Consider the following 27,770-nt stretch of genomic DNA (forward strand, 5'->3'; position numbering starts at 1 on the left):
CAATGATGAGTCTATTCACTGTACAATTCATAACATTCTAATAACCTTAAAAGGCCAATCCCAACAAAGTAAGAGGCACAGTGATTTTTTTTTTAGATAAGTTAATAACACTTGAAGAAGAAGAAAGTCACAAACCTCTCTAGTAGTATTTGCTAAAGAATGGTATCCCATTATTATTTTGATTCCCAAGGCCCTGATAGTAAGCACTGTTCAAAAGCTCAGGAAAACACTGGCCCCAAGACAACTTGCAAATCACCAAAGGACTGTCCAAGGTAATTCCTTATGAGCCCTCAGAAGAGAGTGTATAACTTTGGTATTCTCTTATACAAAGAGAGGCATTACAAACAACACACTTGTATTTAATACCTCTGTAGCTGTTCTTCAATGAAAGGATTCTGGCATACTTATTAGAGAACACGCTTGTAGAAAAGCTGTGATATTCTTACCATGTGCCGAGATTCATATGCCAGAAATTAAGGTTAAAAATAAAAAAATGGCGTCCATAGCTAAACAGAGAATTCTCAGTAGAGGAATATCAAATGGCAGAGAAACACTTAAAGAAATGCTCAATGTCCTTAGTGATCAGAGAAATGCAAATCAAAACTACACTGAGATTTCACCTTACACCCACTGGAATGGCTAAGATCAAAAACTCAAGTGACAACACATGCTGGAGAATATGTGGAGAAAGGGGAACCCTCCTCCATTGCTAGTGGGAATGTAAACTTGTACAACCACTCTGGAAATCAATCTGGTGCTTTCTCAGACAATTAGGAATACACACACACACACACACACACACACACACACAGACACACACACATATCACAGGCTGATGTTGCCACACAATAAAGCACACTTAGATGCCAAGCTCTGCCAGCAGGAAGAGAACTTTATTGTTACCAATTAATAAAGCATGAAGTTTCAGAGTCCTGGCGAGGAAGTTAGTGATTTCAAGCTTTTAATCTGGTTTTTAAATGTGAGTGCTCAGTTCTTAAAATATAAAGAACACAAGTCCTTTAACCATTCAATGTCTTGTTGATAAAGCATTTTTTTCTTCTTTCCAATTCTTTTATTTTTAATCATACTTTATTTACTTTGTATCCACCTTCTAGTTCCCTTCCTTCCCCCTTCCCAATCCCTCTCTTCCTCTTCCTTCTCCACTGGTAGGGGAGGGTTTCTTTTTCTTCCTTCTGATCCTAGTCTGTTAGGTCTCATCAGGAGTGGCTGCATTGTCATCTTCTGTGGCCTGGTAAGGCTGTTCCCCCCTCAGGGAGAGGTGATCAAAGAGCAGGCCAATCAGTTCATGCCAGAAGCAGCCCCTCTTCCCATTACTATGGAGGCCACTTGGACACTGAACTGCCATGGACTACATCTGTGCAGGGGTTCTAGGTTATCTCCATGCATGGTACTTGTTTGGAGTATGAGTTTCAGGAAAAACCCCTGTGCTCAATTTTTTTGGTTCTGTTGCTCTCCTTGTGGACCTCCTGTCCTCTCCAGCTCATACTATTATTTCCCACTTCTATCATAAGATTCCCTGCATTCTGCCCAAAATTTGACCATAAGTCTCAACATCTGCTTTGATAGTCTGCAAGGCAGAGCCTTTAAAACCCCCCTTTGGGAGGCTCCTAACTTGTTTCCTGTTTTCTCCTTCTGGTGTCCATCCTCTTTGCCTTTCGGAGTGGGGATTGAACATTTTAGCCAGAGTCCTCCCTCTTGTTTTTTCTTTAGGTGTACAGATTTTAGTAGGTTTATCCTAAATTATATGTCTATATGAGTGAGTATATACCGTGTGTGTCTTTCTGCTTCTGGGACACCTCACTCAGGATGATCTTTTCCAGTTACTACCATTTACCTGCAAATTTCACTATTTCCTTGTTTTTCATTGCTGAGTAATATTCCATTGTGTAGATGTACCACAATTTCTGCATCCATTCTTCAGTTGAGGGGCATGTGGGTTGTTTCCAGCTTCTGGCTATTACAAATAAAGCTGCTACAAATGTGGTTGAGCAAATGTCCTTACTGTGTACTTGAGCCTCTTTTGGATATATGCCTAGGAGTGGTATAGCTGGATCTTAAGGAAACGCTATTCCTTGTTGTCTGAGAAAGTGACAGATTGATTTCTAGAGTGGGTGTACCAGTTTATATTCCCACCAGCAATGGAGGAGGGTTCCCCTTTCTCCATAACTCTCCAGCATGTGTTGTCACTTGAGGTTTTGATCTTGGCCAAGAAACCCAGAATTACTAAAACAATCTTCTACAATAAAAGATATTCTGGAGGTATCTCCATCCCTGATCTCAAGCTGTACTATAGAGCAACAGTAATAAAAACTACAGGTTACTGGCATAGAAACAGACTGGTGGATCAATGGAACTGAATAGAAGATCCAGAAATAAACCCACACACTTTTGAATACTTGATTTTTGACAAAGATGCCAAAACCATTCAATGGAAAAAAGACAGCATCTTCAACAAATGGTGCTGGTCTAACTGGATGTCTACATGTAGAAAAATGCAAATAGATCCATACTTATCACCCTGCACAAAAGTAAAGTCCAAGTGGATCAAAGACCTCAACATAAAACCAGACACATTAAATCGGTTAGAACAAAAAGTGGGGAAGACCCTAGAACTCATTGGTAAAGGAGACAACTTCCTGAACAGAACACCAACAGCACAGGCTCTAAGAGCAACAATTAATAAATGGGACCTCATGAAACTGAAAAGCTTCTGTAAAGCAAAGGAAACTGTCCTCAAAACAAAATGACTGCCTACACAGTTGTAGAAAGAATCTTCACCAACCCTCTATCTGACAGAGGGCTAATATTCAGTATATATAAATAACTAAAGATGTTGAAAAGCAACAAATCAAGTAATCCAATTAAAAAATGGGGAACAGAGCTAGACAGAGAATTCTCGATAGGGGAATATCAAATGGCAGAGAAACACTTAAAGAAATGCTCAACGTCATTAGCCATCAGGGAAATGCAAATCAAAATGACCCTGAGAAAGCATTTTTACTTCAATAAATTCCATTTCCATGTTTCTATTTTCATCAACCAATTAATTGAGTTATCAACATACAAACAAAGGGATTGTTAGACACTGTTAAGTGTGTGTTCATTCAATTACTGAAGTTTCCATTTTCTAGGTACTTATTTAAAAGTGAGGTTAAAATCAGTGGTTAACCTTAAAATGCATAAGATCTGGTGAGGAGGGGAAAACATACCTTGCATAGCAAATAGTAAAGAAAAATTGATGTTCAAATAGTTTTGGTTTATAAATGAATTATAGCATTCTATGTGCATAGAGTAAAAGCTACATTTATCAGATATAACCTGAGGCGAAGTGCCTCTGCTTTGTGGCTGGCTTGGCTCTATGCCTCTGAGGTACTCACACTCTGGCTTCTGAATGCAAACTTCTTTCTTGACTCTGTTACTGTCACCAAACAGGGAAAAACATGCATGTAGTCAAGGCAAGCAGAATTTTCTGCTGATCTTTTTAACACAACCTTTGAAAACCTTGGTGTTCAGGCTGGAGTTCCACACAAATCAGAGATCTGACTAAATTTTACAAAGCAGGTCAGACACAGACTCACCAGGGTAGAATGTGATTATAGTTGACATCCACAATGATAATCGATGCAATTACTTTCTGATTAACTAAAAGCCACAGTTTTAAGCAGGTATTTCTAATATATGACTCTTTCATATTAAATGCATCATATTGAAAAGGATGAGCTATAGGTCATATATCGCAGGTCTGAGACAGCTATCCCTCATGAAAGAATGATGATAAGAATTCAGGACAAATGAGTCCAAACTGTAATTTACTGCTTTTTTATGACAGTAATGGTAGAGGCTCTCAAAATCACGATTAAGAATTCTGTTTGAGGAAAGATCAAATGGAAAAAATCTCACTTTTCCTGTTGAGAGGCATGATATTATTTTGCTGTAACTTCAGACCTCAAAACAAACTTTTTTTTCAAATAAAAAGTATTCTAGGTTAGCCTGCACCATAATAAATGTGTTCCAGTTACTTAAGTAATGCCACATTTTCAGAAGAAGAAGAAAACAGGAAACAGCCTAGGAACCTGCCACAGATGTAGTCCATGTCAGCTTGGTGTCCAAGTGGGTTACACAGTAATGGGAAGAAGGACTGCCTCTGACATAAACTGATTGGCCTGTTCTTTGATCACCTCCCCCTGAGGGGGGAGCAGCCTTACCAGGCCACAGAAGATGACAATGCAGCCACTCTTGATGTGATCTGATAGACTAAGATCAGAAGGAAGGAAAGGAGGACCTCCCCTATCAGTGGACTTGGGGAGGGGCATGAGCGAAGAAAAGGGAGGGAGGATGGGACCAGGAGGGGAGGAGGAAGGGTTTTATGGGGGGATACAAAGTGAATAAACTGTAATTTAAAAAAATAAATAAATTTAAAAAATAAAAAATAGGAAAAAAAGAAATGATGCTCAGATTTTTTTAACATTTATTATGTAGTGTGTGTGTGTGTGTGTGTGTGTGTGTGTGTGTATGGGTGCATGTGTCTGTGTGTCTGTGTCTGTCTCTAGGTGCTGGGAGAGGGTGTTAACCCAGGTTCTTGCACATGCTAAGTACATTTTACCCCTGAGATACGTACTTTAACCTCCACTCTGTTCCATTTTACTTATAAACAGGAAATAACTGAATGTGTTGAATTATTAGTATAGATTGCTTCTGTGACACCTGTGGTACTATTAATTATATTTCTTACTTTAATTGCTGAGTTAGCACAACTTGCATGAAAGAACACTGAAGTCTTAGGTATTCTTTATTTAAGGAATGGGATGATGACAGCAAATGTTCTCAGATATTGCTCACATTGTAGGGTTTTAGTATTTAGGGTTTTCAACTAGCTGTGTAGAGTGGACACAAATATGATGTTGGTTATGTTAAATGCAAATAGGAAATATTACAAATGTAGTAATATTTAAAATCTAGCTTAGTTTTAGTGACATGGAATCAGAAAAGGCAATTAAACTGAAAACTTTTCTATCAGTTTTCGCCAACAGATTTAATTGCTCATATAAATTCTGTAATTTTTATAAAATCACATTTGAGTCATGTTTGATACCTTCTGCAATATTATCAGTGAAGGGGATAAAATTTTGTTTGCAGTACTGATATTTACATCCTATTTTCCAGCCTACAATATTTTCACTTGACATTCTAGAACCCACTGTTCTTTTCTCACATCCCATAATGGCATTTCAGTTAAGCAAAGACAATAAGAAGATTAGGATTTGGTTTCTAGTCATCAAAATTGATGAAGAATTACTTGAGTTAATCTCAATATGACTGAGAAGAAAAGGCATATGTTTGACTGTCTATGCCAGATCTGAGATATAAATGTCCTGGGAAAGCAAAGACGACTAGGACCTGACGCCTGCCTTAGAGGACTCATGTACTATTGAGGGACAGGTGTAGTGGACATGCTGTGGTGGGCAAAGAGAAAGAACTGAAAACTCCACGTGACACCAGTGGAGGACAAGCAATGTGGGGAATGGTGGCAAAATGGAAAAACATGCATGGGATTTACGAGCCCCAAGAGGAAAACGTTTGCTTATTAAACTCCCAAGGTGCATTAAAACTTAATATTTTGTCCTCAGGACATGATAATAATGTTTAATATGGGCTTGAAGATCAACAAAACTGACTCAGGGAAATGTATTAAAGGATCACCATTACAAAGTTCTCTCTGTGTCTCTTTCTGTCCATATCTATGTCTTTCCCTCTTTTCTTCTCTCTAACTTACTTCCTTCCTCCCTCTGGCCAACATTTTCTGGATGATCTTCTAGATTGGAACATTAATTTCAAAGAATGAAGCTTTTAAATGAATCCAAGTGATAAAACATGGACTCCAAATTATTGTGTAGTGCTGAAGCTGGAAAAGAACACACAAACTACTAACGCAATGCAAAATCCAGTAAAGGATAGAGACAGCAAGGTTTTCAGGTTTATAAGCAACACTGATATTTCACTTTTGTCCAGGTGAATTCTGAAATATTCATGAAATTCTATCAATTCTATCAAAAATACCAACAATAACATTTAGAGCATTTTAGGCTCCCACAAGCTGGTATAGTATATGGTCCAGTCTCTCCCTGCCTCCATGGGTGATAGCATCTACACTGTAGCAGTAGCAACAACAGCAAAGGATGGCTTGTTGTTGGAAGGGAAGGGGGAGAACTCTAGGTCTGTTATGAAGTCTTTTGGAAGGTATAATTTACCATGATAAGAACTGGCATATACTCCCAATTCATGGACTTAGTATGAAGTCTGAGTTAGAAGTTATGAGTTCTAAATCTACAGCCTCTCACGCACGCCTTGTGGTTGTACTTCCCAGGCTGCTTCTCTTAACTCCATCCAGCTATTTCTTTTGATAAACGCCCAGCTTCATTTAGACTTTCAGCTCAAATATATCCTACCTTTCTCAGTCATTTTCCCCTGTCAATCTGCTTGTTTAGTAAATGACAAAAATGAGTAATTTGCAAAAGCTAAATGTACTTGGTGTAGGCTTCCTGAAGCACACAGCTCGACATACTTTCTGGTAATCAAGCACTTCAATTGATCTCCAGTGAACAGATTCAGAATTCACTTTCAGAATCTTGACTCTGACAATGTCTTGGCACAATAGTAATGAAAACTGCATGGTATTGGCATAGAAACAGAAAAGAGGATCAATGGAACGGAATAGAAGACACAGAAATAAACCCACACACTTTTGAATACTTGATTTTTGACAAAGATGCCAAAACCATTCAATGGATAAAAGACAGCATCTTCAACAAATGGTGCTGGTTCAACTGGATGTCTACATGCAGAAAAATGAAAGTAGATCCATATTTATCACCCTGCACAAAACTAAAGTCCATGTGAATCAAAGACCTCAACATAAAACCAGATACTCTGAATCGGTTAGAAGAAAAAGTGGGGAAGAGCCTAGAATTCATTGGCACAGGAGACAACTTCCTGAACAGGAAACCAACAGCATAGGCTCTAAGAGCAACAATCAATAAATGAGACCTCATGAAACTGAAAAGCTTCTGTAAAGCAAAAGACACTGTTGTCAGAATAAAACGACAGCCTACAGCCTGGGAAATGATCTTCACCAACCCTATATCTGACAGAGGGCTGATATCCAGAATATACAAAGAACTAAAGAAGTTAAAAAACAACAAATCAAGTAATCCAATTAAAAAATGGGGTAAGGAGCAAAACAGAGAATTCTCTATAGAGGAATATAGATTGGCCTCAACAATATTGTTTTGAAAGATCTTGTTTTGTGCCTGCCTTTGAAAATCCTCTGGTACAATTTAATCCAGCTTCTCCTAAACCAGGTATGTTCTCTTTTATCTCTGCTGTAACTATTTCCTTGCCAATGCATCATACAGTTTCTCCACTGTTTGTGCAATTTAGTACACTTGCATCAGGGTCTGTCTGGCTGTAGTCAGACCTTCAGAAAGAGTGTATGGACATTCTAGTCCATTATCATACCTTTCTTGAATCGGTTTAGCTGTCATTTTCATCCTTGATTGACAGATTCAGGGATGCCTTTTATAATTGTTTCATATGTACTCAAACTGTTACTGGCATCATAAAGTCTTCAAGAATAAAGTTAATACTTAAGATAAAACTTGTCTTGAGTCTTTCTGGAAGAAACATAGGCAACAGAAGGTGTTGCCCACAGTCCAGAATGCCAGCAACAGTGTTCAGTAAAATGTCTTGATGGTGCTCATGATGCAGCTGATACAACTGCCCTTGCTTTTGGAATTAGCCTGAAACTGAACAAGTAAATGCAGTATGAATATTGAATTTTATTATTAAGATTTTGAAAGCAATGAAGCCAATGTAGGATTGTAGAAAGGTCAAATGCACTAAGGCCATCCAGACTACTTGAAATGATTATCTCTCCTCTACTTTTGTGGTCAAAAGCAGAGATAGTAGAGAGTATTGTCTTTAATTTTCTTGACTATAAAAGAAATTTATGTTTATTGACAGTCTTCATATCTCAAGAAAGGATATGCAAATTCCATATAGTTTCTTGAGGTATGAAGGCTGTCATTAAGAATGGGGCAGGACTCCATGGGTGGGGAGATCCTGTGGAAGTGCTGGGGGAAAGATGGAAGGACCTGGAGGAGACAGAAACTTCACAAAAAGACTCTCAGAGATAACTAACCCAGTCCCAAGGGGGCTTCCTGAGACTGAGACATCAACTAAGGAACATGCATGGTCTGGACCTAGGCTCCCCGCACATATGTGGCCGATGGGCGGCTTGGTCTTCATATGGGGCACTTGGCGAGTGAAGGGGGAGAATGTGTCTAATATGGACTCTATTGTCTGCTTTTGGATCACTTCACCCTGCAAGGCTGCCTTGCCTGGCCTCAGGGGATGAGGCTATGCTCTGTCCTGATGTGACTTGATGTGCAGGGGAGGGCTGATACAGGGGAGGGGAGTTCTTCTTTTCTTTTCTGGGGGGAAAGGGAGAGTGGCAAAGAAAAAGAAGGGAAGAGGAGGAATGGGAAGAGAGGAGGAAGGGTTACAACCCTTGGGTTGTAAAGTAAATAAACTGAAATATAAAAAATAATATAAATTTACTTATACAAAGCATTAAAAAGAGGATGCACTATTGTAGGTGGTGTTTGGCATAGATTTAAACACACAAAGCCCAAAGCAAAACATGTTAGCATGATTACAGGTATGAAGGTGAGGGAAGGTGAGAAGGCTTAGAGGTGGAGAGGAGGAAACGAGAGAAGAAAAGCAAGGAGAAAAGAGAAGAGGTGAGTCAGATACCGAAGCAGACAGAAAGTGTACCTGGCCAATTCACAACAAACACAGGCAACTGTTGACAGTGTCTTCGGCAAACATTTGTTGAGAATCACAGTGCATTACCCTCATGGTAGTAATGGGCCAACAGACAAAAGGAGTAGAAACATGTCCTCCAAATGCTTTCAGATTCAAAGCTCAGCATTGTGTGCACACATGCGCACACACAGGCATGCAGGCATGCACAAACACACACAGAAATTCACACAAGCGAGAAACATCAAGTTACAGAGCATCATATCAGTTTCTCACATAATGGAGCAAACTCTATGCAAATACATTGGAAGAGGGATTGGGGTGTTAGTTTAAAAGCTGAAAACCAAAATGATAGGAAAATGGCATAGGTTTTTTTGAATAGATCTTGGGAGAAAAAGCTTGACATGTTAGCTCTGTGTTCCTTAGTAATGTATTATTCTATTTTCATCATCTTTGTCATAAATAGGGCTATAGCTGTGCCTGCATTGCAGGAAAAATACAGGTTTACACATGGCTAATATTTAATTTTTGGTCTTTATCATTATTATTCCATTATTACATTGGATTTAATGGAAAGAGAAATGACTTATTTGGCCTGGTTATTGTCTCTTCCACGTTTCTGCAGAAAAGACTTTGTAAAGATTTTCTGCAGTCATATGACAACTTCTTGTTAGACCTCAATGAACAAATTCCTTCTAATGAAATTCTCAATTTCCTCACTCAGTGATTTCCTACCCCTCAGTACAAAGCCTCTTGCACATATTTTATCAGACTGTTAGCCCCTGGCATGGCTGCTTGGATTTTAATCCACGCCTTTCAGCACCACCCCTTTTTCATAAGCGTGATTAAATCCTCAGCAATAACAGCTCCTTCTGCCCTCAGGAGGACAACAGTAATTTCTAACAGGAGGTGAGTGACTGTCCAACCCTTCTTTGTCACAGACCCACATTGTCCAGTCCTAGAAGGTACGCTGATTCAGCTCTGTTTAATTCACTCTTCACCTCCCAATGCCATTGTCTGGCCCACAATCTCCTCCATCATTTTATTAGTAATGTAGATGTAGCTTCCGTTTGAAGAGTGGAGGGACTTACTACCAAGAGTTGACAATGTTTCGGCCAGCTACTCAGGCAAATATCTTTGATTTATCGGGATTGTTCTCCTAGTACGGTCTTCGTTGATATGTTAAATTAAACATGAAAGCTACTTTTAAAATATTATTTGACCCTTGATAGATGCAGTTTTAATTCAAACTTTCCATTTCAAATTTAATATTATTCCTCTCTTATGCCTGATAAAAAAATGGTTAAAAGCACAGCTGTAGATCTGGCTTGATAAGACCAGAGATCTCCTGTATTTCTGTTTTAGAGAACCGTGTGTACAGACAAGTACACTGTGGTGCTACTATAGGATGTGTTAACATTTAAGTTAGAGAGTTTCAGTGTGTTTTATTGACTCTAATCATTACAAATTAGTAAGAAAAAGCATTCTTGTAATCTTTGATTGTAAAGAAAATGATACTGTAATCCCCCAGAAATATGATTATAATGCGAATAATAAAATGTTCTCAAATAGAAAATTCCCTAAAGGCCATAAATAAGCCTAACTATGGTTTATAAAATGGCCATCATGTTCAATGGGAAGTTCATAAAACTTGACAAAAATTTCTTCGAAGAGCCCAGAACGTAAAAGTGAATGATAATAAGCAATAAATAAATATTAAAGCAAATAATAATAAAGCAAAATAATAAATAATAAAGCAAAACCAATAAAAAAATTCTAACACTGTGTACTTGCAACACTAAGCACATTCCTTGACCATTTCATTTTCTTCCAGAGACAAGAGTTGAACAGTTCTGCTGACCTACGAAGCAGAGGCATGCTGTTGCTGCCAAAAACACAGGCTTTAAACAGTCTTTGAGTAACTGGACACACCTCATGAACATATATGTTGCTCTGGAATTGGGTATTAGAGAAGAGTGTTAAAGGCTGTCAGCCTTGACATCCTATATTTGTGAGAATAACATCAATATTTCCCTAACTGTATGTTTAGAGTAAAGCTACTAAATTTTACCTGAACTATCAGAGGATGCACCTAAAAGTAGACACATAAATACCCTGAATCTGCTATAGTTAAGGGGAGATTTGCAGCAACACTAATTTCCAATTAAATAACACACGAAGGTGATATTGCAAGGTAGGAATTTCTTTTACTGGAGGTGTTAATGGGCCCTGGCTGTTTGAAGGGTTGTGCGGAGAAAGTATAGGCTGATAGTGACCTTTTGTTGTGTTGTGCATTTTCATTATTCTTCTTTCCCCACATCTTCCACAGTCTTCATGTGCTCCCTATTATTTTCACCAAATGTTCATTGTGGTAGGAAGGATGAGATGGTTTCAGCAGAATTACTTAATTAGGTTTAAGTAAGCAGTACTGCTAAGTGGGGTAGGTTTGCTTTCTAGAAAAAAAAAAAAAAAAAAAAAAAGCGCCTGCCATGCATGCTGGACTCCCGAGGAATGAAACTCAGTGATTGATGTGATGATAAAACGATGAAGGAAAGGATAAAGCCTGAGAGATAAAAGTCTCACAGGGAAAATAAAGTAGGTAGCAGCTGCCCCCATCTTAATTGAAGCATAAATTTCAAGCAGAGCATCTGAGGTTAAATTTCAAGCACATACTCAGAGTTTGTGTGCCTCTGTGTATCTGTGCCCAAGAGTGTGATGAAAAGAAGAAAGTAAAAAATCTCATCTTTTGTGTGAAGAATTTTAAATTTATCTCTAAACATGTTAAAAGGTGGAGACACTGGGGTTTATTTGCACAGAAAGAATCATTTAACTATCATTTGAGAGCAAAGAGGAGCCGTTGGTGGACAGAGAATGCTTTTAGCTGTGCTGATGTAGTCAGCTATAACAAACGCACTTTCTGCAGTGAAGGATCTGAACATTCTTTGTTCATTTTCCCTCTACACACACTGTTCGTGCCTCCACTCTACCCTCTGCAAGCATATCTTTGAAAGAGAAAGTTGGGTTATTCTAATGGCATTAATTCATATTTTGCTACACCAGCACATACAAAGCCCTTTAGTTCACTCACGACCCGTATGTCAAGTCTCCCATCTTATCCTGTGCGCCAGGTTAAGTGTCTCATTCTACAGCCACGATGTCCTTTTTTTTTTTTTTTATTTTAACAGCAGGTTGAGACCATCAGATTGTGTAATAATAATATTGTGCTTTCATACCTATTTCTCATCCAATAAGCTTCTCTTCGGTCTTTAGTTGGGTGGCTAATGTGCCTCTTTCATTTTAAAACCTTTTTCTCAACCCTTCATGCTTAACAGTCCATCTCAATTTACGGAGAAAGTAAACACTGCACGAATGGTTTCAATATTAATGATTTTAAAGTATTTTATCAAAAGTGAACGTTTCACATATCTTGGTGTATTTTGGTTTGTTTGTCTACTTTGGTAGAAATAAACTATTTCATAAAAAAGCAACAAAATATTTTAATTTATTTCCATTTACATATTGTTGTACATTGGTTTTGAATTCGAAGAAATGTTCAGATGGCAAATAAATGTCATGAGAAGGCATTTAAGTCCATGTAATATTTTTCATGTTAGACAAGCTGCTTCTCTAAACTTTCTAGATTTTATATCAGAAGGACTCAGGATGTGAAGAAATCCACAGGTGAGACTGTGCAGATCCCTCTGTGGGTTACAAAGATAGACGAATTCCACACAGAGGGACCCACCGACAAGGAAGAAAGACGAGTTCCACACAGAGGGGCCCACTGGCACGGAACGTGCACGTCCCATTAGACGGAGTAAACTAGTACTAGAATTACTTTGGAAAACCATCTTACCTTTCATATCCTGTCTTTATAGCTTAATATTGCCTCTCTGCTCAAATGTATAATAATATAATTCTAAACTAGGTAAACATTTCCTTCAAGAGTGCTTTAAGAAAGAAAACTTGCTTCTAGGCTTAGAAATGATGCAAAATTTCATGGCTTTGTTATGAGCGTTTGAAAAATAGAACTCAGAAGCATTGACGTTTTCTGTGCTTTAGTAGTAAGCTATGTCATGGTAAAATTAGACAACTGCCATTGAGACAACAGAAAACAAAACAAATAGAAAATTCATGTGAGTGATAAAGGTTTTAAAAATATTTAATTTTAACTGAAAATGTGTTCTAGAGGACACCTATAAACTATATTTTTATACACTTCACTCAGGAAGGTTCTATCTCTGCTGTAACTAACAAAATTTACTTCAAAGGACTGACTGTGGAAAGTGAAGCTGCTTCATATTGCTTACTGCTCCTTTCCCTGAAACCAATGACTTGCAGAGTTCAGAAACAAAATGTCCTACCGAATGAAAGTAAACTTCGCAAATAACTGATCTCTGCCTTTGTGGCAAGATAATGACTGATTGGATTGTCACATGAGAGTTTTTCTTGAAAACAGGCAATTTCATTCTTCTTATTCTTCTTTTCAATACTCTATTTTACAACTTTGAAGTTTAGATGTGAAATAAGATTTGTTGACAATACTAAAATAAACACAATTAGGTAAATATTACTCTGTATTCATCAAAAACAAGCTTAAAAAACCTGAGAATCTAACATGTAAGCATTAAAATAAGGTCTGACCAAATCATAGAAAATAATTAGCAGTTTCTGGAGTGAAACAGAAAAACTTAGTAAGGATTAAATGAGAGTGTGTTATGCAGCTGGATTGATCTTTATTCCAGCAATGAATCCAACATTTTAATTTATTATAGACCCATAAAATTTTTAAATGTGGGTGACACATTGTGGCATTGAATAGGTAGCAAGCCATTCATCAGCTCAGCCTGTCAAATTCAGGTTTCTGCCTTGTGTTTACAATCTCCAGTCAAGCTTTGTATCTATAAGAGATTGCATCAGTATCATCATGTTGATGGTTAGGAAGGTGTTGTTGATAGACTTCTTATAATTTCCTGATTGCTAACACCCTGGAAATCCTAATTAACATCCAAACGAATATATATATATATATATATATATATATATATATTAAATGATGTATGTTGAATTGGCTGAGTGGCATTACTTTATTTTCAGAAAGCAAAAAGGCTAAAAGAGCTTGAATATTTGTATGATACCATTACCTCACCCCATTGTTTTCTACATTAAAAACTTGCACCTAGGTTGTCTGTGTTTATACTTGAACCTACAGAAAACTTCATTTTACAGGTCGTTTAGCACATGACTCCACAAAAGTCAAAGAGAGTCACCTGTGGTTTGTTCAGGTAACTTTTGATGGATTAAATTGTATTTCAGAGTGGAAGAGTGTCAGTACTCATTTGATCATGAGTAATAATTAGAAGTTTTCAGAGTAAAACCAAAAACTAGAAAAGATTTGAATGGATTTTGTATTATATATTCTTTGAACAATACGAATTTGAATTTAGATACTATATGGATAGAATTCAGAACAATAAATACTTTCAAAAACGGAAAGCAAGAATGATGGTACAATTTTCTGAATTGAAGCAAGCATAAAGAATGTTTATAAGATCAAATACTGTGAAGTCACATTCATATTTCTATGTTGTATATAATATGAATATGCCAGGTCAACAATTTCCCTACTGCACTCTCAAAAGTACAATTGCCGATGTCATTATAGTTCAGAATAACTACTTCCAGAGGAGAACTCTATTATCTGCAAGTTTTGGTTATTACATTAAATTAAAATCTAGAGGAGACTCAAGCCCGCTTAATGTACACCTTAAAATATCTCTTCTCTTCCTTGAGAGAAAAAGACTCAATTATTGTTCCATACATTGTGAAGCAAAGAAGTCTCATTCTTCAACAGTCTATTAAATGGACTTAGAAAATCAACAGCAAAGCTATACACTCTTCAGTACCTCCAGGAAGAACACCAAAGCCCTTGGAACAAGTGATGAATGAGCAGCTGTCTCTCTTGCACTTACCTGCTTTGCTCTTTTTTAAAAATCCAACCCTTGCTGTCTACCAGACAAAGCTCATGACCACTGGGTGAAATCCAAACTGAGTAGTTGATCATGATAATTCCAGCACATCACAGGAGGCAGAATCTCTCAAAGTCCCATAAGCCAACCGCTTGAAACATGCCTGTAACAAACAAGACATTCCGTCATTATAATTGAAAAATTGTGAGCCATGTTCTAGGACTAGGAGGCCTTCACTGCTCAATCAATAAGAGAATCATAAAATGATGTAAAAAGGACTATAAATGCCACTCAGGATGCTGAGAAACTCAAAACTGGAAGACTGAAATGTATGCTTTTCAGAAAGTGTTCATGCAGTGCATAGCTTCCTTTCTATGCTTTCAGTGACCTACTCAAGCTATACGTAGTAATAAATACTATTAACATTAAAACTCATTCATATTATTAAATATATCTCAACTTTCATGTAATTGACTACCTCTAGCGCTTAGATTATTTTTCTGACTCCACACATAATACCCTCAATTGGTCACTGTGATATCACAGAGAAAAAACCTATCAGTTGCAACAGCAGATATCACAGGATAGCATGAACCAAGCATAATATGTTTTTTTGAGCTCTAACATTCATCACAGAGTCAGCATTTATATTATAAAGACTAGGTCACCTCTTCAGGAAAATGTGTGAGAAAGACCTTTAAGTGGCAAATATGAAGAGTTATTATAAATTCATCAGGCCCCACTATCCACATCAAAACAGAGATGGCAAGATAATAAAGAGAAAAAACACAATGGAGTTGATATCTGTACTCCAAGGTATGGCTAGAACCTAAGAAAGTAATCAGATACCTGTGTGGGAGCAAGCAGTCACATGTTTAATGGTCGAATTGTTAAAGTCCATACCAATACATACGTTGTTTAAACTTCGCAAACATTCCTTACATCCATTGATGGAGAAAATCCCTAAGGACAGTCACTGGCCTTTTCTGTGCCGGTGCCTGACACACAAATGAGTACAGTAGGAATGCAGAAAGGAACTGACAGGCTAGACCATGTGGTAGACTTCCCAGAGTAACTTTAAGAACTGATGCTCTGAAAGCCTCTGCAGTATAGACTGTCAAAGCAGATGCTGAGCTTGATGGCCAACTGATGGGCAGAGTGAATGGAATTTTATGTAAGAAGTGGGAAATAGTAAGAGCTGGAGGGGACGGGAACTCCACAAGCAGAGCAACAGAACAAGATAATTTGAACACAGGGAACTTCCCAGAGACTCATACTCCAACCAAGGACTATTCGTGAAGATAACCTAGAACCCCTGCACCGATGTAGCCCATGGCAGTTCAGTGTCCAAGTGGGTTCCATAGTAATGGGAAGAGGGACTGCCTCTGACATAATCTGATTGGCCTGCTCTTTGATCACCTCCCCCTGAGGGGGGAGCATCTGTACCAGGCCACAGAAGAGGACAATGCAGCCACTTTTGATGAGAACTGATAGACAAAGATCAGAAAGGAGAGGAGAACCTCCCCTATCAGTGGACTTGGGGAGTGGCATGCATGCAGAAAGGGGAGGGAGGGTGGGAGTGGGAGGGGAGGAGGGAGGGGCTTATGGAAAGAGAAAAAAAATTAAAAAAAGAACTGATGCTTTTTAAAAAGCTGTTTGTAGCAGCTTTATTTGTAATAGCCAGAAGCTGGAAACAACCCAGATGCCCCTCAACTGAAGAATGGATGCAGAAATTGTGGTACATCTACACAATGGAATATTACTCAGCAATGAAAAATAAGGAAATCATGAAATTTGCAGGTAAATGGTGGGACCTGGAAAGGATCATCCTGAGTGAGCTGTCCTAGAAGCAGAAAGACGCACACGGTATATACTCACTCATATAGACGTGTAATACAGGATAAACCTACTAAAATCTGTAGATCTACAGAAACTAATCAAGAGGGAGGGCCCTGACTAAAATGCTCAATCCCCATCCTGAAAGGAAAAGAGGATGGACAGCAGAAGAAGAAGAAAACAGGAAACAAGTTAGGAACCTGCCACAGAGGGCCTCTGAAAGGCTCTGCCTGCAGACTATCAAAGCAGATGCTGAGACTTATGGCCAACTGTTGAGCAGAGTGCATGGAATCTTATGAAAGAAGTGGGTAATAGTAAGATCTGGAGAGGACAGGAGGTCCACAAGGAGAGCAACAGAACCAGAAAATTTGAACACAGGGGTCTTTCCAGAGACTCATACTCCAACCAAGGACTATGCATGGAGATAACCTAGAACCCCTGCACAGATGTAGCACATGGCAGTTTAGTGTCCAAGTGGGTTCCATAGTAATAGGAAGAGGGACTGCCTCTGACATAAGCCAATTGGCCTGCTCTTTGATCACCTCCCCCTGAGGGGAGAGCAGCCTTACCAGGCCACAGAAGATGACAATGCAGCCACTCCTGATGAGATCTTATAGATTAGGATCAGAAGGAAGGAGAAGAGGACCTCCCCTATCAGTGGACTTGGGGAGGGCCATGCGTGAAGAAAGGAGAGGGAAGGTAGAATTAGGAGGGAAGGAGGGAGGAATTTATGAGGGGATAGAAAGTGAATAAAGTGTAATTAATAAAAAACTGTGTTAAGGAAAAAAGAAAAAAAGCTGCAACAACCATTGTCTGTCTGTCTATCTATCTACCTATCTATCATCTGTCTATCTATCCATCCATCCATCTATCATCAATCTATCTGTCCATCCATCTACCCACCTACCTATCATCAATCCATATACACACATGTATATACATGTATATAAGTAAATAAGAATTAATTACACACATATATGTAATTTATTATATATATAATACATTTATGTACATTCCTTTTATACATATGTATATATAATGAATTCATATATACACACATATGTTCATTATATATTGTGTATATAATTGTATGTAAGAATATATGTATATAATGAACTCATAATATTTACATATATGTTAAATGAATTATTATTTACTTGCTAAGTCTATGAGGAGATTCCTTTGGATGATTATGTGCTCCAGGCTCATGGACACAGGGGTCAACCCTGAATTTCACAAGCAACAATAGGATACAGCCTTATGTACTTGCAGTTAAAGGTTCAACTATTCCCAGAAGGCTACATGGAGACTTCAAAGTCTCATCAGTGAGTTAGACTACTGTCCCATTTCTTCAAGGATGGTAGAAAACAAGGAACCCAAATCGTGCTCATGCCTCATACAGTATTTCAAAATAGCTTTTTGAAAAACGGAGTTGTGTATATGGAAAAGGTACATGTACTTGCTGCAATTTAAAACAGGTGTTTTATTTTACTACTGGAACTCTGTCTTTGTCACACACACACACACACACACACACGTGCAGTTGACATTTCCAATCTGTCAATCCAAGCTCTGGTACTTATTAACCTACAACCTTAGTTAGATTATAGGTGCAAATTTTTTTTTTATTCATGCCAAATATTTCTACTTATGTGCTTTGAGAATTCTCATAAAATGATCAAATCAATTATCTTATAACAGAAACCAATGTTCATAAGTGGCACTAAAAGTCTCTTGACTGCCATGCAGGATATTGAAGAAGCCATATTTTGGTCAACAGATAACAGGAAAGCATTTTTAAGCATAATTTTCAAGCACCAAAAATGGCTTTGAAGTGAGAAATTTCTGAGAGCTACCTGCTTTGGAAGCAGCCATCTGTGACTTGGTACCAAATCTCACATGTTGGCACTGCCTCTTGTTTTAAAGAGGTAAACATAACATGACGATTTACTTTTCAAGTTGATTTATTTCATTAAACAGAAAAAGTATTATTGATCAATTCTCAGTAGGGGATGTTCTTTGTAGTTCCTTTTCATCGACTACTGGTTACTGATTTAATATTATTTGTTTATTCTACTTCTAATTGAAAATAACTTTTTATGACATTTATTCTGATCAAAGTTTTTTCTCTGGCAACTCTTCCAACATCATCTCCACCTCCTCATCCGCCCAATTGCACATCCTTTCTTTCTCTCTCTTATGATAAAAACAGGTATCTAAAAATAAAATAATAACACTCAAACCAGAATAGAATGAAACAAACAAACAAAAAAACAGGCTTAAAGAAAAAGCAGAAGAAATACACACAGATGCAGAGACACGCACACTTGGACACATAGAAATCCCTTAAAAGACAAAATTAAAAACTATAGTAGAATCCCATCTTGTTCCCTCTCATCTACCACTTCCAGTGCCTAATCTGTTTTCCCCTCTGAATGAGAATTAAGCATCTTCCCTAGGATCCTCCTTGTTGTTTAGCCTCTTTAGGCCTGTAAATTTTAGTATGTTTATTCTATATTATATGGCTATAATCCACTTATAAGTGAGTATAAACCATGTGTGTCTTTCTGCTTCTGGGATATCTCACTCAGGATGATCTTTTCTATTTCCATCCATTTGCCTGCAAATTTCATAATTTCCTTGTGTTAATTGCTGAGTAGTATTCCATTGTGGAAATGTACCACAATTTCTGTATCCATTCCTCAACTGAGGAATATTTAGGTTGTTTCCAGATTCTGGCTATTACAAATAAAGCTACTACAAACATGGTTGAGCAAATGTCCTTGTTGTATGGTTGAGTATCTTTTGGATATATATGTCTAGGAGTGGCATAGCTGGGTCTTGAGGTAATACTATTCCAGTTTTCTGAGAAAGCACCTGATTGCTTTTCAAAGTGTTTGTACAAGCTTACATTCCCACAAGCAATGAAAGAGAGTTCCCCTTTCTCCACAACCTTGCCAGCATGTACTGTCACTTGAGTTTTTGATCCTAGCCATTCTGATGGGTATGGGAACCTACCACAGATGTCCTCTAAAAGACTCTACCCAGCAGGGGACAGAAGCAGATGCAGAGACTCACAACCAAGGATGGAGTGCAGGGAGTCTTATAGAAGTAGGGGAAAATAGAAGCACCTGGTGGGGACAGGAATCACACAAGGAGACCAACAAAACCAAAAAATAAAATAAAAAAGCTGGTCCCATGGGGACTGCAGAGAGTGATGCATCAACCAAAGACCATGCATAGAGAGGACCTAGACCCCCTGGCCAGATGTAGCCCATAGACAGCTCAGCCTCCATGTGTGTTCCCTAGTAAAGGAAGAAGAGACAGTGTCCGACATGAATGCCGTTGCCTGCTTCTTGATCACTTCTCCCTGGTGGGGCAACCTGACCAGACCACAGAAGAAGAAGATCCAGTCAGTCCTGATGGGACCTGGTAGGCTATAGTTGGACAGTAGGGGAGGAGGACTTCCCCTATCAGTGGACTAGAGGAGAAGGCTAGGGAAGGAAGGAGTGAGAATGGGACAGGGAGGAGAGGGCGGAGGGGGCTACAACCAGGATAAAAATGAATAAATTGTAAAATAATAATTATGATGATGATGAAAAAGAAAAACCATAGTATATAAGCAATGAGCCTGTAAAGTTAAAAAAAAAAGACAAAACATTATGAGACAAATACCACCAAAAATACCATTGAGTTAGTATTGTGCTGGCCATCTGCCATTGGGAATTGAGACTCCATTGGAGAAAACTAATTTTTCTTTTGCAAGTGATGATTAATTGGAATTAGTTTGGGTTTGAAATGGGAGCTTGTGTCCACTTCTCTATGTGCTGGGACCCCATCTTCCTCAAACCATTGCAGGTCCTGTCCATGCTGCCACAGCCTCTGTGAGTTTGTATGTGCAGTGGTCATGTTATGTCCCTCCTTTACCTCCCTCCTCCTGCTTCTCCATTAATTCTTTTGTTATATTCTCCCCTCCCTTATCCCATCCATGGCTGTATATTCTATTTTATATTATTTAAGTGATTCTCAGTTATTTGTGTGGTATCATTAGAGAACTCTGTTCAGAAATCTGTACCTTTTTAAAATTGGGCTGTTTTTGATGTGCAGCTTTTTAAATAGTTCCTTTTATACATTATATCAGCCCTCTATTGGATGTGAATTTTGTAAAAAAAAAAAAAAAAAAAAAAAAAAAATCTCTTCCCAGTCTGCAGACTGCTGCTTTGTTTATATGATGGTATCTTTTGCCATTCAGGACATTTTAATTTCCTGAGGTCCCAGCTATTAGTTGTTCTTAGTGCCTATGTGATCAGTGTCCTGTTGAGGAAGTCTTTTCCCTTGACAATGAGTTCAAAATTATTCCCCACTTTTCCTTCTGTCAGATTCAATGTATCTGGCTTTGTGTTGATGTCCTTGATCCATCTGGACATGAGTTTCATGCAGGGTGTTTATGTGTCTATTTCAATTCTTTTTTTTTTTTTTTTTTTACATGCTGGAGAGGTTGTGGAGAAAGGGGAACCCTTCTCCACTGCTGGTGGGAATGTAAACTTGTACAACCACTCTGGAAATCAATCTGGCTTTTTCTCAGACAACTAGGAATAGCGCTTCCTCAAGATCCAGCCATACCACTGCTACGCATATATCCAAAAGAGGCTCAAGTACACAATAAGGACATTTGCTCAACCATGTTTGTAGCAGCTTTATTTGTAATAGCCAGAAGCTGGAAACATGCCCCTCAACTGAAGAATGGATGCAGAAATTGTGGTACATCTACACAATGGAAAACAAGGAAATCATGAAATTTGCAGGGGACTGGAAAGGATAATCCTGAGTGAGCTATTTGCATTCTTTTACATGCAGACATGGAGCCTGACCAGCACTAATTGTTGAAGATGCTGTATTTATCTTCAGTGTATTTTATTATAAAAAAATAAAAATCAGGCATCGAAAGGTGTGTGTGCTTATGTCTGTGTCTTCAGTTCAACCCAGTTTATCAGTGTGTCTGTTTTTATGCCAATGCTGTGCTATTTTAAAAACTATAGCTCCGTAGTACAGTTGAGGTTGGAGTTGGTAATGCCTCTGCAGTTTTTTAACTCAGTATTGTTTTAGCTAACATTGGGTTTTAATATGAAGCTGAAATTTGCCTTTTAAAGATATGTGAAGAATTGTGTCAGAGTTTTGATGAGGAATGCATTGAAGCTGTGGATTATTTTTGGTAGAATGGTCTCTTTTACTATATTTAACCTACCAACCACAAGTTGTGGATGTAAACATGTTCTTGATCCCAGGATAGGGGACTGATTCAGATTGTCCACAGCAGCAAATTAGCTGCCTCATTCAGGCTCTGATACGGGCTCTTTGCCAGCTGCAGAGAGTTTAAATGTGAGGCTCTGGAAAAGGGAGTAAATGCCAGGGCCCAGAGAAAGACGGGGGCTCCAAGAAAGAAGAAGGTTGCTGGTGCTCCCCCCTGTTGCTTCTGGTACATTTTGAAGAGAAGTTGGAGATAACCCTGAAATGAAGATTGGATTTGCCCCAAGGAACTGAACAACTCTAAAAAGCAGGAAGAAGCTAAGGAGAACTTGTCCCATTGTCCCCACTAATCTCCTTTCTCTCCTAACTGTCATCATTTTATTCTATAAGTTTTGAGTATGTTGTGTTCTCATTTTCATTCATTTCTAGAAAGCCTATAATATGTCTCTTCATTTCTATCTTAAGGCATTGTTTCATTCAGTAGTTAGTTGTTTAGGTTCTATGAATTTGTAAACTTTCTTTTGTTTCAGTTGTTGTTGATAGAAGCTTTATGGTCAGAGAGGATTCATGGTGTCATCTCAACTTTCTTCGATCTGTTCAGACATGCTTTGTGACTCAGTGTGTTGTCAGTTTTGAAGTTTCATAAGCTTATGAGAGGAAGGTGTTTTGGTGAAATGTTCTGTAAATATCTGTTAGGTCCATTTGATTTATGATGCCATTTAGCTTCCACATTTCTTTCTTTAGTTTTTGTCTGCATGACCTCTCTGTTGGTGAAGGTGGGATACTGCAGTCACCCACTTTCACTACATGAGGGTCGATATGTGATTTTAGCTGTTGTAGTGTATCTTTTATGAAGTTTGGTGCCCCTCTGATGCGTAGATGCTTAGAATTGCAATATCTTCTTAGTAGGTTGTTCTTTTTTGAGTATTCAGTGTCCTTCTCTATCTTTTCTGATTAGTCTTAGTTTAAAGTCTATTTTGTCAGATATTACAATGACTAAACTGCCTTGCTTCTTTGATCCATGGTCTGGGAATATCTTTCTTCATTCTTTAACCCTGAGGTGATAGTTTTCTTTGCTGTTAGGATGGATACAGTTGTGTAGCAACTGTTTCTTTCATTAGGGATTTATTTATATCTTCTTTCAAGGTCCTTTATCATATTTATAATAGCTATTTTGAAGTCCTTATCTTTGCGCTTTAGTTATAATGCACCTTTAGTTGTATAGGAGAAAGATGGATTCTGTTTTAAAATCCAGTCTGTTTGTCAATGTCTTTTTATTGGGCAATTGAGACCATTGATAATGTGAATTATCAATGAGTACTGTTTATTCATTGATTCATGTTATTTTATGGTTATGGTATGGGTTTTCCTTTTAAATTTCCTGTTCTGGGATTATTCATTACTTGTAAATTTTTTTAGGTGTGGTTAACCTCTGAAAATTGAAAATTTCCTTCTATCATCTTTTATAGGGCTGGATTTATAGATTGATACAGCTTAGATTTGGTTTTATTGTGGAATATTTTACTTTTTCTGTCTCTTGTGATTGAAAGTTTTGCTGGGTAAAGTACTCTGGGTTGGAAATTGTAATCTCTTAAGACTTTGTAGAATATCTTTCCAGGTTCTCCTGGCTTCTAGAGTCTCCACTGAGAAGGCAGGTGTTATTCTTTTGGATTTGCCTTTATATGTTACATGGCCTTTTCTTTTGTAGATTTTAATATTCTTTTGTTGTTGTTTACATTTAATGTTTTTGTTATTACATGTCATAGAAAATTTATTTTCTGGTCCAGTCTATTTGATGTTCTGTTTGCTTCTTTTTTCCCTGAGAGTCACTTCCTTCTTCAGGTTAGGAAAATTTCTAGTATATTGTTGAAGGTAATTTTTGTGCTTTTTTTTTCTCCTTTCTCTACTCCTATTATTTGTAGATGTGGTCTTATCATAGTGTCCCAGCTATCATGAATATATTGTGTGTGGTGATTTAATTAGGTACAGCCCCATAGACTTATGTATTTGAAAGCCTGGGAGTTGCAGAGTTAGAGGTATGGCCTTGTTGGAATAGGTGCAGCCTTGTCAAAAGAAGTGTGTCACTGGAGAGGTAGGCTTTGAGGTCTCATATATGCTTAAGCCATGCCCCATGGGACAGTCTCTTCTTGTTGCCTGCAGATCAAAATGTAGAACTCTCAGCAAATTCTACAGCACCTTGTCTGCCTACACACTGCTGTCATGATAATAATGGACTGAATCTCTGAAACTGTGAGCCCCAATTAAATGTTTTCCTTTATAATAGTTGCCTTGATCATGGTGTCTTTTCATAGCAATAAAATCCTAACGAAGACATCATGCTTAGATGTTTTTTAGAAATAATGTTTTTTCTTTGACTGAGGTATCCATTTTAACTATCATCTCCTCAACGCCTGCGATCCTCTCTTCCATCTGTTAATTACTCTGTTGGTGAGTCTTGTTTATGAGGTTTTTGTTTGACTTCATAAGTTTTCATTTTCACTTTCATCTCAGTTTGGGGTTTATTTAGTGATTCTCATTCTATTTTCATGTCTTGAACTCTTTTCCTCATTTCATTTTTACTGTTTCTTTCATTAAGGGATTTATTTATATCTTCTTTCAAGGTCCTTTATCATATTTATAATAACTGTTTTGAAGTCCTTGTCTTTGTGCTTTAGTTGTATTGCACCTTCAGTTGTATTGCCTATTGTAGTAAGGTTGCTGGAGACATACTCTCTCTGGTGTTAATGACTTTGTTTTTGTGCTATCTTTGAGGCATCTGGGTGTGGGATTGTGATTCCAAGTGCTGATATCTGGTCTTGTCTTTACCGAGTGGGTGTTCTGTTCTTTGTTTGCTGTTGTCCTCTCTGTATTTGAGGAATAGCATGTGGTCGCATTGTGTTGCCTGCCAGGGAATGCTTTGAGTCGCAGCCATGGATAACCACAAAAGAGTCCAGGTAGAACATGTTTCTAGGTACTGACATAAAGGAATAGGGTCAAGCGTTACAGGAGGGCTGAGAAAAAAAGCTGGTTATGCTGTGAAGAACGTAGCAGTCACCAGAGAATGGAGTCAAGGAAAGGGGAGTGGTACGGGGTTGGATATGACACTGGAGAACTGGAAATAGGTGACAGGATGGCAAGTGGTGAGCACATTCCTGATTACCAGGCTGGAGCAGTTTCCCAAGTAGAGAGTGTCTCCAAGGATTGGCAGCTGACACAAAGGGACTTGGTGAGGGATAAAGGCTGGGTCCATAGAGAGATCCTCTGGGATTCCTGGGTAATGGAGTGAGAGAAGGCAGGCAAGTGATCTGCTGTTGTTCTGCTTTTTAAGATATTTTACTTTGACTTTACTGTTTTGCCTGCATGCATGTGGATGCACCATAGCCTGCAATGCTAATAGAATCCAGAGTTGGGCCTCATATCTTTTAGAGCTAGAGTTAGAGATGGCTGTAAGCCGCCATACTGGTACTTGAAACAAAACATAGGTCTTCTGCAAGAGCAGCAGATAAATTACCAAGCCACCTCTAAAAGTTTCAACTTGGTATGTTTATTTTACTGAGAAGGAGATTAAACATTAGAAGACCAAAATTTATAAGCTTTTTCTCGGAAAAGATTACTGTATGTTCTCTTCTAATTATTTAACATTTATTTGTACTCCAGAGATCAAGAAACATTGGACACATCAAAATAATTGACACATATAAATGAGCGACCCAGACCCAGAAACACAAAGATTACATGTTTTCTACTTACAGATTCTAACTCCAAACTTTTAGATTTGAACCTATAACCTGAAATAGCTAAAGAAACCAGAAAATAGAAAGAAACCCTAGTACCGAGGAGAGAAGGCACTCGAAAGAAGGCAGATAATAGGAGGCACAGCAAATGAGGCAATGGGAAAAGTAACGGAGGCTCTGCTTAGCTGCTTTTCTATTGCTCTGATAAAATACCACAACCAAGGCAACTTATATAAGGGGGTTTAGTTGGGCTTATAATTTAAAGGGTTAGAGTCTGAAATGTCAGCGCAGAGGCATGGGAATATGAATACCTGAGAGCTCATATCTTGATACACAAGTACAGGAAGGGTGACATAGCAGGAAAGGGAAACAGGAAATAACACTTAGAATTTTTGAAAAAGTCAGAGGGAAACATAAGATTGTGCAAGCTTATATTTTAAAAGGTGCATACATATACATACATACAAACATACATATGTAAATGTACACACATATATACACACAGACAGACACAATATGAATCTATGCCTTATTGTATGATGTAGCCTTCCCCAATAGCTTGTAGCTATGGGCTTTAAAAAAAATACTCAGGGCCAAGTATGGGAAACCTCCCTAGAGTTGTTGGTCAGGGTAATACAAGAATCTTCAAAAACAGTATGGGATATAGTCATTGCCCTTGATTGATTTCCAGAATTTGGAAGTAAAACCTATTGTCAGACACAAGCCATGGAGTAATTGAGCTAGAACTTACTTGGAAGCCTCCTCTCTGAGGACTGACTCTAAAAGTATCTGAAGGTGTTACATAGGCTGTCTAGAAAAAGCAGTCAATAGTCCTACCAAGCTGTAAAGTCCACAAATTACAGCAATGAACGACTTCAAAATATCCATAGTGCTTTCATAGTGGCACTTTAATCTTTAAATTAACCAACAGATGTCTAATTGGACTTAAGGCTTACCAAGTAGGTGGGAATTCATGCCTGATACTGGAAACCTAGAAATATGCTTATGGCTGGAGTGGTATCAAACCTACGAGAAGAACCTACAACTGTCATTTTCTTAAGACATTTTCTAACTGGCTTTTATTTAAATACTTATGCCAACAGATAAGTGTCTCTCTTACTCTTTATCAAAGAAGCATCCTTTTTTGGAACAAATGGACACTCTTACAGAGATCTATAACTTGTCAAATGTAGAGAATAAATAACTGTGGGATGCCCGACTCTGACTGATGCATCTGAACTGCAAGCCCTACACCTCAGGTCAGGAAGCATTGACAGTGATGCGAAGTGAAGATTTTAAGAGCCAGAGTCCCAAGATGACTGTTGCTGCAAGTGATGGGGAAATCACAGCCGTGATGTGTTAGGAAATTGTCACTTCCTCCAGTAAGGCCAGGCCTCCTAATCATCCCCGAACAGTTCCACTAACTGAGGAGCAAGTAGTCAAAGATATGAGCCTATGAGGAAGATTCACTTTTGAGCCACCATGTTAGAGTCAAACAAACCCTTTCCTCCCCAAGTTAGTTTTAGTTAGAGTTCTATTATACCAGCAGTAAGCAAAACCAAACAGTGCCTGCACATGCCGCATGGTGGGCAAACCTGTTGAGGTATTAGTACAACGCGAGAGAGTTTGCTCTCTCTTTCCATCATGCACATCTTGGAAATCAAACTCAGTTTGCTAGGTTTGTGGAGAAGGATTACTTCTCACTCTGTCACATTGCTGGCCCGGAATACTTTTTTTTATTTTTTTCCAATGGAGTGTTTGTTTGGAAGTAACTAATGTTCTTTGAACATGAATTATAATGAATGTATTTTATTTTGTAAACTCAATAATCTTGATTTAAATATTTTAAATGAGTTTTTAACTATTTCCAAAAGGTTCCATGGTATACAGAAGACATGCTACACAGACATTATTGATAAAATAATGCTATGTATAAATTTAAAACTAAGCAAGACAAAAAATAAAACTTGAACAAAAACATAAAAGAAATGCACATCTACAAAAACACTGTATTTTTGTGGCTTGGTCTACCCATAAAGTGGTCTTCAGTTAAACTCTGCTTTTCTTTGTCTTTCCTTGTGCATAACACTACAGCCTTTGCAGTCTATTGTACTGCTTTGAAGAAAGTTTTCCAAAGGATCCC

General features: G+C 38.0%; 1 protein-coding gene across 7 annotated transcripts in view; it reads right to left on the bottom strand.

Annotated features, from left to right (window-relative positions):
- The window catches only part of Lingo2 (leucine rich repeat and Ig domain containing 2), a 1,311,965-nt gene that overhangs the window by 314,177 nt on the left and 970,018 nt on the right, over positions 1-27,770 (bottom strand). For all 7 annotated transcript variants that reach the window (XR_008719246.1, XM_055599279.1, XM_055599280.1 and 4 more), the window contains one exon: positions 14,814-14,973. The gene's annotated coding sequence lies outside the window, so the exon portion shown is untranslated. The remainder of the gene's footprint in view (positions 1-14,813; positions 14,974-27,770) is intronic.

The sequence above is a fragment of the Psammomys obesus genome, unplaced genomic scaffold (assembly GCF_907164565.1).
Source record: "Psammomys obesus unplaced genomic scaffold, mPsaObe1.curated_primary_1811, whole genome shotgun sequence".
NCBI lineage: Eukaryota > Metazoa > Chordata > Mammalia > Rodentia > Muridae > Psammomys > Psammomys obesus.